We start from the raw sequence: 11,901 nt of genomic DNA, 5'->3' as shown, positions 1-11,901 counted from the left end.
CAGTAAACAGTGTTGTGCTTAGTTGCCCTAACAAGGCAGGGTGAAAGGTTGCCTGCTGCAGAGGAAGAATAAACTTTGCATTGCTGCTGTGTGCATGCGATACTTCATGGGCCTCTGCTGGGAAGTCTTGCGTTCCAGGCAGTTATTCCATGGGTGGCAGCGTGAGCCAGTGCGTTGGGAGACTTGGGCTCTATTCCTAGTTATGCTATTGACCAGCCTGACCTTGGGAAGTCCCTTAATCTGCCTTGGTCAATTTTTTTTTTTAGCTGTGAAGTGGAGGTAATGATGCTTCTCTCTTGGGGAAGTGAATTTGTGGTTGAAGAGTGCTTTGAGTGCTAAGTCATGTATTGGTAAACAAGTTCCGCATCCAGATAACTCCCAATTCAAACGCCTTATTGGGATAAACTGGTTCTGTGCTTCAGTCAGAAGTACAGTTCATTTTTGACATTCCCTTTCCTTGATGTTACATGTGCAGGGGCTCTACAGGCAACTGCATTTGCCACAGCAAGCGGCCACAGCAAGCCATGTGAGATTGGGTTGTTTGTCTGATGCGAAGGGGACACTTCTGCTGCCAAAACAAATAGTTTTCTGCAGCTTATCTCGTGGCAGGAGGAAAACTTGGGAGATGTTTCCAAGTCTCCTGTGACGTTTCTGGAGTTGCCTCTTTGCCTGCGGCATGCTGAGTGCAGAGCCCTGACCTCGTGGGCTCTTGTTTCTGTTTTTCTGTTTTGGTTTGGGTTGTTGAGGTCAGCTGGCCAGTGCTTTGCATCCTGTGCTGGGGCCTTCCATTGGTTAGCTTTTCAAGTTTACCTTCTAACCTTGAGAGTGCAGGATGGACGGGCTTTGCTCCAGTGTTACGACAAAATCACGACAGGGCATCTCGTCTCTCTAGTGCTGGCTCTGATTTTTATAAAAGTAAACTGCTGGTTAATGTGTAATAAAACATTTTTTTTTTCTTCTTCTGGTAGAGGCACATGTGTCACTTTGTTCCCTTCTCTTTCTTTCTCTGGTCTCCAGTGACACCCAGGGCTTCCCCCAAAAAAGGGAAAGCTGCTTTCCCCTGAATTGTTCCCCTAAAAGCCCACCCCCTCCCAGTGAAACAGAATTCTTGGAATTAACCTGTCAGCTTTGTGATGCAGAAAGCATGAAGTGGTCCTGTGTCCTGAAATAAACTACGTAGAAATATCATCTGTATCCTCTTAATTTTACTGTCCTTAGCCATTCTGTGGATGTGTCTCACCTCATTTAGTTACCACAGCAGTTGAACCAGAAGATATTTAATTTCTGTGATCACTCTGGGTTGCTTATTCAGCAGTACCTGACTATTAGAGTTCTTTGGATCTGTGGCTGTAGTATTTGAAGCAGGCTTTTTCTTTAGCCTTCTAGCAGTGGTCTATTTTAGCACAGGTTCAGAATTAATACCTTTTATCCTTGTCACCTTTGTCTTCCCTTCCTCCATTCGCAGGTAACACCATTTTTTTTTTTAGATTGTCACTTTAGAGCACGGTGTCTTAGGTTTGTACGGTGCCTGGTGTAGTAGAGTCTGAACTTAGTTGAAGTAATTAGGCACAAATGCAATATGAAATGGATAAGTTGCTACTAGTTTAAACACAGTGCTTGCATCTGATAGAGCCTGTAGGTCTTCGTATTTGACAGGCAGTGTGAATGGGGACTGAATAGTAAAAATATATAACTCTCATTCTGTAGGGACCTATTTCTAGGTAGCATTGTCTCTGAACAGTGTTTTAACATACTTCAGTTCCAGTTTTGCAGCCTGGCCAGACTCCAGTAAAACATCACTTGGCTGCAGTCAACCGTGCATGGCCTTGCTTAAATGTGAGCTGTTCACGTGCCACAGAATAGTGGAATATCCCATTCTGGATTGAAATTAGGCTTTCTGCCACAGCCTGACAAGATTCCACTTCCTTGCCCTAGAGTGATTAGCAAGTGAATAATACGTAAATATACTGTAATTTGAATTGTAACCTTTGGTACGCTGAGGTTTATTCCTAATTCTGCCTCTAAATTAGCAGGTAATGCTTAGATCTTGTGTTGATGTGGTTGGAATATTCTGCAGAAACTGCATGGCAGAAGTGGGGTGCACAGCTGCTCCTTTAATCTTTTATGTTCCCCCACCCATCCCCCCACTACTGATTGGTGGAGGGGCCCTGCTTGCGGCTTGCTTCTGATCAGCGGGGAAGCAAAAACTGGTTTTAAATATGGCACTGTTTTGCCTCCCTCTGCTGATTGGCTGAGAAGCCCCACTGCTTTCGTCTGACTGACAGGGAGGCAAAAACCATGCCATGTTTAAAACCCTGGTTTTTACTTCCCTGCCAGGAGGGAGTGGTGGGGCCCCTCTGCCAATTAACAGCAGGGGAGAACATGAAAGATTAAAGGAGCTGCCACATACTCCACTTCCACCATAAATTTGGTAAGTCCCTACCCATAGTGAATATGTGGGGATCCCATTGCTGTTGTGAGTTGAAAAGTGTGTCCCCTTTTAGATGTATGCCTCTCTTACTATTTGATTGCCCTGCCTTGAAAGGAATGATGTATAGTTTAGGGATGAATTTAGAGCACAGAACCACTACAAGTTAGGTCTGCATAGAGTTTACTTTGCTTCCTGAAATATAGTATGGTCTGAACACTTTTCAGTGGCCTGGATGTGTTGTAAACTTGGTCTTGTTCTCATTCCCATTGGACAAGTGTCCACATGGCAAAAGTTGCTCCCAAAGCTGGCATTTAGCAGTCTTCCTATTGGCCTCACCAGAGAGGCCAAGGATAGAATGGGCCAGGGACTGAACTCGCTTCTCATCCCTAGCAGTTTAGTCCTTTCCAGACAGGGTCAAGACACATAATTGCCCGTGTATACACGATGGTGTAGAAGTACATGGCTCCTTTACCTGCTGCAGGAGTAAGTTCTCCCTGGCTGTTGGGCCAGCATTTTGTTCATGAAAGTTCACACTTTAAATTCTTTAATATTTCTCACGTAATCCAATTAACTGATCCCAACAAAGAGCTGTGGGGAGGGCACTGATTCTCCCTGTGTCCAAGACAGGTTTTCTAGGATGTCAAAGAGCATCAGAAATAATCCTTAAAAGGCTGATGTCAACAGCAGCTGGAGCATTTGACCCCATAAGCTCAAAAAGCTGGTGACCTGCTAATCCCAAAGTCTAAAATTAACCTGCTTGAGATTTCTCTTGCACTTCTCATAATGAGAGACATGTGGGCCTCATTGAGCTCAGGGTTTTGTTTCCCACTTCATCTCACATAGCTGCTTTCTCATCTTGGGTTGGGGGTGAAAAATTCCAAATGTCTAGATGATTATTGAGCGTTTACCTGGTGAGGCTTCTGGCTTGTGTCTCTGTCCGTAAGGCAGTCAGCCTCCTGTGCCAGGTGAGATCTGGCTGAGCTTTTACTCCGCTAGCCTACCGAGGAAACCCAATTGTCAGCTGTTGCTCCCTTGCTAATGGTGGCATGGTTAATATGTTTCTCAGCCGATTCACACTACAAAATGATTTTGTTTTAATCCTGCCTCTCCCTGCAAAGTAGTTTAATATGACCAAGAAATTGTGACTAGAATGTTTCAGCCTTTTGGCCCATAAGATTGAGTTCTTATCTACCTGTTCTGGCTGACTGGTCTGCTCACAGGAAATAATCTCTAAGAGGACTGGATCTTGGTGAGGATTTGGGGGGTTCAGCTCCTACATACAATAACTGTTTCTTTGAAATAATTGTGGGAAATCTCTCGTCTTCATCCAAGGCAGTGATTTTCAATCAGGGTGCCGCCAGATCCTTTGAAGGGTGAGGCAGGGCTGAGGAGGTAAGCAGATAAGCTTATGTAGAAAGATGCTGGCTGGGGCTTGTCCCTACCTCAGTGATTCCCCTAGCCTCCCTGCCCAGCCTTTCCGCAAGGAGGCAAGCACTGTTATATTGGGTGCCATTCAAATCAAGAAGTTTTTACGGCGCAACCTTGAGTCCAGAAAAGGTTGAGAAACACTCATCTAATGTTGGAAAAGTGTGGGGGTGGCTTTTTCAACCAGACGCTTTGTGGTTAGCTACTGCCCTAGTTAATAGAAAAAGAGTTTAGCACAGATGCCAAAACAGGTGAAAGAATACTAGGAGCCTACTTGTCTCTGATAGCACAAGTTTAATGAAACTAAATGCTAATAGTCTCTCATTTAATTAAGTCTGTGGGACTCTGCATGTCCCAGGTGTCTTGTGCTGTACTTACCATGCTCAGCACTCACTCCCTGACTTGAATACCTTTGTGAAGGATTGGAATGGACAGACAAGTGATCTGACCATTTACTGTTTGCTCTTGCAAATCAAGAGCCTTCGGAACCATATCATGGGCAACCTAGCTGAAGAGGCACTTGACAGTCCTACTGAAGGTCATGCATTGAACAGGTAGGTGTCCATCTAAAGTTGGCTTTTAATTGGCCATCCAGCAGTGAGTCTCCGTGAATCTGGAAAGACTTCAGATTGGGACCTGCTTGCATGTTACTTTCTGTGCCAAGCTGTTTGAAGTCAGGTGTTTGGTCTTCGAGCAAAGTTGTAGGAACTTCAGCATAGCTACAGAAGAGCTCAAGACAGTATCATAGTTCAGCAAGCATAGCACTTGTAGTATCTGGCATTGAATGGAGGAGGGAGGTGCAGTACATATCGGTGCCCGGAGCTAGCAAGTTGAAAAAGAATCCCTCTGTCCCAGTTCTTTAGGCACATGCAGACAAAAATGGGAGAGCTTAAGGGGTAGCTGACCCTGCTAGCGAGTTCTGGGTGCTTTAAACTCCCAGGGAGGTAAGAGCTATCAGGGATCTGACTTGCATTCAGTAGTGGGAGTGAGAACACTGTGCCTGCATTTCCAGTATTAACCCCTCGGGGCAACTGAACGTACACAAGGGAAGGTGCGTGTAAATAGCTGTTCATTGTATTTGGTGTGACACTTTGGGGATGGGCAGGGTGAAGAGGGTTCAGTGCTGGCAAGGTGACCATGGAGGATGGGCAGAGAGGAAGCATGCTAAGTGCTGACACATGGGAAGATAGTAAATCAGCATCTACTTACCGCTTAACACAGCATCCACCTCTCTCAATTTATGTTCACTTTAATAGGGCCTGAACTCTCTTAAACCTGCATGTTAAGAGATTTCCAATTCCAAAGTGGAGCATATGATCAAAACCTCTTCAACCAGCACACTGTTCTTGGGTCATAGATGTGCTCCTGATCTGACTTTGTCCCTCTTGCCATCTCCCCTCCCCTTCATGAATCAGCAGTTGTACTGCAGGCTGTTCCAGGGGCCTAAAAGGCTGACAGCTCTGCTCTTGAGGTCTATGCTCCTTACTAGTCATGGAGTAGACCAGAGGTGGGCAATTATTTTGGGCGGAGGGACTGAGTTTTGGCAAGCCATTGAGGGCTGCATAACAGGCAGCCCAGGGCAGATTAATATTAAATTTTCTAAATTTTTTAGGGGCTCCACAGGCCAGATAGAATGGCTTGGCGGGCTGCATTTTGCCCACCCCTGGAGTAGATGCTCCTCTGAGCTTCCTGAAGGGTAAGGGTGCCTGTTTCTGCAGGGCTCTGAGCCTCAGCTGTTGCAAGCAGTGGTATTTACTGTTGTCCCCAGCCTGAGCTGTGCAGATACCAAACTATTGTGCCTTCAGTTCTGTTCTTTGCAATGCCAGGGGTGCGGGGGGGCAGCAAAGGGTCAGGTGAGCTGTAGTGAAGAAAAGTCTGAGAGGGCTTGAGGCTAGGAGGAGACTTCTTAAGGCTCACTGTCTCTCTTGCATTGATAACAGGGTCTGCAGACAGCAATAGGAGAAGATTGTGAATGTCCAGATCTACAAGGCTTTTGCACGCTACCTTTCCTTAGTGGTGATGTTTTCAGTGATAAGTAGAAGTGGTTTTCAGCAGATGTACTTGCTTCTGGTTGGAGGGGAAATTCGTTGCATGATATAGCTGATTGTCATTTTGATTGCCCAGCTAAAAACAGTTTGCAAGACTTAGCTTTCACTTTTTAAATAAAGTGTCATGAAGTGACTGATCCTGCCTTGCTGGTGGTCTGCAGCCTGGCAAATTGCACTGTTCTTTGTCTTAAATCTCCTGCAATGGATGTAAGTGTGTCCTTATATTTAATTCAGTGGTGGAAATCTTTACCATGAGACAGCTGTAGCTCTGTGTTATCTTGTGCCTTGCCAGACTGATTCCAATAAACCTCAGATCTTTGGAGATGAGGAGCTGAAGTCTTTTCCCATACAAACTTAACTTTGCCCCTTCTGGTGATGGCAATAGCCAATAGGAACTTAGTAGTATAGATACAGCTACATACAACACTAAGTGTAGCTCTACTGAATGACAGAAGGATTAGTTGGAACAGCTTGATAGAATTGTGATATATGTTAGGGGAAGGCTGTACCCTTCTCAAGATTGGGGAAGTCCTCTCTGCCTGACCCCAATATACGATCAACAGAAAGAGGTGTTTGCATACCTTAAGACACTGGAGTTTAACCTCTTTAGTAAGTGTGCCAAAATTAGCCCTGCACTTTCCTCTGCCACTCTGATTCCCTTCTCCTGCCCAGTCTGCTGCTCTTTGTGCTCCCTGCTTGTTCTGCTGCTTTGCTTTCAGCCCTACCTATTGCTCTGTTTTTCCTGCGGCCTCCCTGATCAGCCACATGCCACACACAGAGGCTGCTTGCCTTAAGAAACCAATATGCTTCTTTTCAGTACTGCATTGGGTAGGCTGTTCAGTAGCAGGGCTCTGGGATCCTCAGCAATAAGGTGGCAGGTGTGTGATCTTCACATACAAGTAGTGAAAAGGTAGTGAAAGCTAGCATTGTGTTAAGGGTACTGTTTTCAGTTTTGCTTACTACTAGATGTGGCAAGTATCTGACAGTTGAGACTGTTGTGGGTCCAGGTACAACCGCAGCTTGACTCCCTGACATCTGTGCAAGACAAAAGTTTGATAGACTCTGTCAATCTGTTAACCTCAGGAATGATCATTTTATGCATCTGTGGCAGTCCACATCTTTAAAGTAATTTCTTTCTCTACTGATGGCGGGGGGGAATAGTAGTGGGCATACCCACAAGGCATTGGGGTTTTGAGGTGCCCGAAACTTGCCTTTTTCTGGAGGTTGGAACATTGCGGTATCTTATAGGAGCTACCCTGCCATGACTAGCCCCACCACATTACTACCAAGTCCTGCAGTCGGATGCAGTTTACAGTCATGCCTAAGACCTGAAGTAGCGAGGAACAAATATAAAGAAAACAGTGAGATAAATTGGGAATAGCTTAGAAATTTTAACTTTGGTTTCTTTAATTGTTCTTCATGTAATACTGATAAATATGGACATGCTACTTGCAGCTGCTTTCTCTCTTCCTAACCTCATTCAATATGTTTGCCAAAATTTTATATTTTTCTTTGAATTCTCTAAGAAATACTTCCTGTATGTTTGTATCCAGACCCTTCTGCTTTAGCATGTGTCTAGGTAGTTGATGCATTTTCCTTTCTCTCTTCTTAGAGAATAGTTTTACAAGTGTATTCCTAGAGTGATTCAATCTTTATTCCGTTAGGACCAGGCCAAGTTATTTTTATGAAGGCTGATCCAAAATGTGTCAAAATTAAGGGACATCTTTTAATTATTTCAGTAGCTTTTTTTTCTTTTTTAACCAGGCTCTTAAAGTCTAAAGTATGGTTGCAGGCCTGTTCAATATATATAGATATGTATACATACTCATTGTAAGTATGTGTATGGCACACGTACACGCACACTCACTCACTATGAATGAATTTGTGTGTTAGCAGGTGTCTTAATTTCAAAGAGAACAGAGAAATAAAACTTCAAAGAGGAGAGAGGATAAAAAGGTCTTATCAATTTAACACCAGCATCTCTATCCTGTACTCAAATACCTTTTATATTAATATTAAATACATTTGGGAGGAAAAATAAATACTTTGGGATAAAGTTAGACAAGCTTTCAAATGCAAGACATTCTTTCTCAGATCCTCATCTGCATCCCAGCTGCATAGATGGTCCAATAAAAGATGCCACCCTAAGAAATCCTTGCCTCTTGTGTAATTTCTGGACCGTCATGGCTACAACATCACTTTTACACTACATGAACTTGTAGCATATTCTGAAGAGAGAGATGCAGGTCTTGAGGCTGGTTCCTTAAGTAAATGAACAAAAACTTCTTGTGCCTGTGCAGGCAGCAAGACTCTTTTTGGTATTGTGGTTAAAACCTCATATTAGTTGTGAATAAACTTCTACTGTTTGTTTTGCTGGGGGAAATGAACAGAGTCAGTTTGAACCTAAGCAAATACTGCTTTGGTGTTATACAGGGTCATACTATCCATGCAGATAAATCCCAAGCGTCGTAGTGCAACATTGTGGGAAATGAGTGAATGAAGCATACTTTCCTATCAGTAGAGTAACTCCATAGAAGAAAATCCTGGCAGGCTTAAACCTGTCAAACTAATGGAAGGACCTGTAGACCAGATACTGGAAATGTTTGCTGCACTACTGCTTTCTACTGTAGCTTGAAAGCTAGGCTTGCCAGGAAGTTTTAAGTTTCAGCTTGATAAGCTAATGTTGAGCAGCCTCCCACCTCTTCAAGGGAGGAGAGAGAGGGCTGAAAGCTGTTCTCGAGGGCAGTGTCTCCAGTGTAGTTGGGTGATGTACTGTTGCAGCTTCCTCTTTGGGCTGACCCTGGTCATGTGGAAACCAGTGGATTTACATAGTGTGTGGCTGACCTGCTAGGTGAGGTAGGCCATCATGCTGAGATACCACAGGCTTTGGGTACACCACACTCTTTGCCTATCCAGTAATAGGTCTATTATAAGGTCTTGCCCCATTATCTTTAAAACCATGGATTGTTTAGGGCGTAGTTATTTGACAAACTGTTATTTCAGAGCTGCAGCGTGAAACTCTCTAAGAGCTCGTATCCTCAGCTTAGGAAACATTCAACCCAGATCTAATTCTTCAGAAAGTCTTGTTTATACTGGGAAAAGGTATCCTGATGTTTAGAGCATGTCAAGCATGGCTTTGTTATTAGCATGAGCAAAGATGCATGATTTTTAAAGAAAAAAAACATCGGTGGTTGGTTGTGGTTTGCTAATGGGGGTCTCTTAGGATCCTAGGCTTAAAGGTGCATCCTGTTCACTAGCACAGTCGTGGGGGGCGGGAATGTGGCCCTTTCCAAATGCCCTTGATCTACCTCTGTTCCCTCCCAGCTCCCCTAAAAAAATTTGTTGTACATGGAGCAGGTTGCTAACTACATTAGAAGGTTTCCCACTGTTCAGTTATTTGTCGTAGCTGGAAGCAGGATTCCCAACCGGTGGGGTTGGTGCTCCTCTCCATCTGGGCTATAGCAATGGGTCTAATGGGAGACAACAAAAACCTTCCCTTTAGAGGAGTGTCTTTCCCTTCCTCTGTGTGTTTCTGCTAACTAGTGGTTTTTGGCCTAAGCCCAACTTCTTGCAGCCTGCCTTGTCATGGTGACAGTAAGCAGAGGTAGTATAGACATTTATACACACGGTATCCTTGAACACTGAAAACATTTCACAGCTTTAGGAACCTGGTTCAGATAAGCTAGATCAGGAAAGCAGTTAAGGATAAAACAATGTGATGCAAACCATGGTGCCCAGAGAATGGGAATAAATAAAATAGGTACAGAGAGATCTCTGTTTGTGTTCTGGAGGTGGTCTAACTCCAGTGATGCATGCAAGTAGAAAACAAGAGTGTAGTACTTTGAAAACCAGATGGCACTTGTGGCATGCAAAAGTAAAAACTTCTCCTGCTTTTATTAGCCTAGGTCAGGATTAACTTGCTATCTTGTAGTTGGGAAATCTGTCCTCTTCAGACAATGGGGATTCCAGCCTCTGCTTAAAATATGTGGCCCATTTAAGTTGTATGTTAATGTATTTTTAATGGTGGCAAGTAAAGGAGATAGACGCAGAACAAAGGAAAGGGACTAAAAGCATTAGGGAAATAAAATGGAGAGACAGGCTTGTCCTGTCTCTTCAGGTCTGTAGGAGTTCCAGCTGCAGGAGTCTTGCAGCTCTCTCCATCATTGTCTCTGTAAACTACACAAGCAGTGATAGAGTAGACTAGGATGTCTGATCCACATTATTATTACTTTGAAATGAAGCTGTTTCCTGTCCTGTCAGCAGGTGCCTGAATTTATGGCCCTTTCTGCTGTGAAGTTTGAAAACGAGGTGGTACTGGAGGTGACCAGTCTGGCCGTGACCTTTTCCTTACTTCTCATAGTAATATTTTTGTTTCAAAATGTAAAAATAATCCTTCCTCTGGGACATGGGCTGATTGGCTTTTGCTCCAGAGGTGGCTGCGTTTCAGTGGGATTGTATATTTGCAGTTTGCAGAGTGCTTTGGGACATAAAGCACTCTGGAAGTTTTAAATATTTATTAACCTGATGGAGGCAGAAGGATACTTGTGCTCTGAAATGCTGTTACAAGGGACAGAGGTGCACCAGTTAGGTATCTAAGTGCCTTTCTAATTTAGGTAGCTTCCTTTTATGTTTCCAGCCAGCTGTCTTTTATTTAAAAGTGCCTGGGTGTTTGTCCCTTCTTCCCCTTTGTTCTAAGCACTCAACTGGTTTCCCATCCTTATACAGGAACTTGTTAGACCTAAGCTAATGCTGACTGCAGTTTCCGTGCTAATTTAATCCATTTCAGCCTTTTGTTCATGCCTATAATTAGAGCCTGCTGCATCACTTTCAAATCCATTCACCATGTAAACTTAAACACTTTTCTGAGTTTTGCTTTATCTGGGAGTTTCTATCTTTCATGCACCTCTTTTCCTTCTTTAACCTGCAGTGGCAGAGGGTGGAAGGCCTAGCTGGAATCTGTCTAATTTTCTTTCAAATCAAGGGCAGCAACTTCAGTTCTGAGAAGAAACTCTGTTTAAAAGAGCTGCTCTGATTCTTGTGCTTCTCTGGAAGGCACATTTACTGGTTTGCCTTAATTAAAGATGACACATTAGCAGGCCTTACATGGTTCATTTGTATTGTTATGAGTAGCTGGCTAATTGTGAATGAGAGAAGAGTGACTTCCTGCGCTCTCTTTTTGCCTGTGTGCTTGGATTTAGGTCTACAGTTCTAGTGGAGAAGATTTTTATATAACTTGTCCACAGTATCAAGTTCATCATTAGTTTTCTGTGGCCTTTGAATGCCTTCTATCAAAAGATCTCTGCTTGCCAACGTCTGACCACCCCATGCTTCTAGCAGCTTATCTTTTAATAGAGGATTTTATGGGGTCCATAGCAGTGTTGTAGTGCATTTTGCATGCAAGTTGTTAATAAACAACAGTTGGGGATCACTTGAGACGAAGCTGGGTGTTCCTATGAGAGCTAATGCTGGTATGGTGTAGTAACCAGTGGGAAGTAAAAAAAAAAAAAAAAAAATAGTAACAGCAAAGCAATTTGAAGCTTTCCTACTTATTAGGTTCTCGTAAACACTGAGAAGAAATGGCTTGTCTGTACTGTGGAACTTGTGCTACTATAACTATCCATGGATATGGGGCCAGTGCCCAACTGAAGAGTCCACAGATGCTGACAGGAGGAGGTTTGCCTCTGGCATAATCAGGCCATCTCCCTGAATGACAGCAGTTAATCTGACAAGCCCTCTTCTTTTGGCATGGCTATCTCCACATTTGTTCCCCCCCCTAAAATATCTGTGTTAGCTAGAAGTGTGATCATGTCCCACCTCTAGCCAGCAAGGTATGCTGACAAAACTTTGTAGTACAGATCTGAGCACAGAACAGAGGGGTCTTTGGGTGGGTGGGTGGGATGGGGGGATTCCTAGTGAAGACCAGGCCCAAGTATGTTTGAATGGGGATCAGAACTCAGGTCTTCTGACTTTCAGTTCTGTCTCTGATATTGGATGCCA

The 11,901-nt window shown here is 43.8% G+C and overlaps 1 protein-coding gene across 2 annotated transcripts in view; it reads left to right on the top strand.

Moving 5' to 3' along the window:
- The window catches only part of STK11 (serine/threonine kinase 11), a 63,807-nt gene that overhangs the window by 1,694 nt on the left and 50,212 nt on the right, over positions 1-11,901 (top strand). The gene's annotated exons all lie outside the window — the stretch shown is intronic.

The sequence above is a fragment of the Alligator mississippiensis genome, chromosome 16 (assembly GCF_030867095.1).
Source record: "Alligator mississippiensis isolate rAllMis1 chromosome 16, rAllMis1, whole genome shotgun sequence".
In the NCBI taxonomy this organism is placed as follows: domain Eukaryota; kingdom Metazoa; phylum Chordata; order Crocodylia; family Alligatoridae; genus Alligator; species Alligator mississippiensis.
The sequence above is the reverse complement of the archived record's forward strand: the minus strand, read 5'-3'. Positions and strand labels throughout refer to the sequence as shown.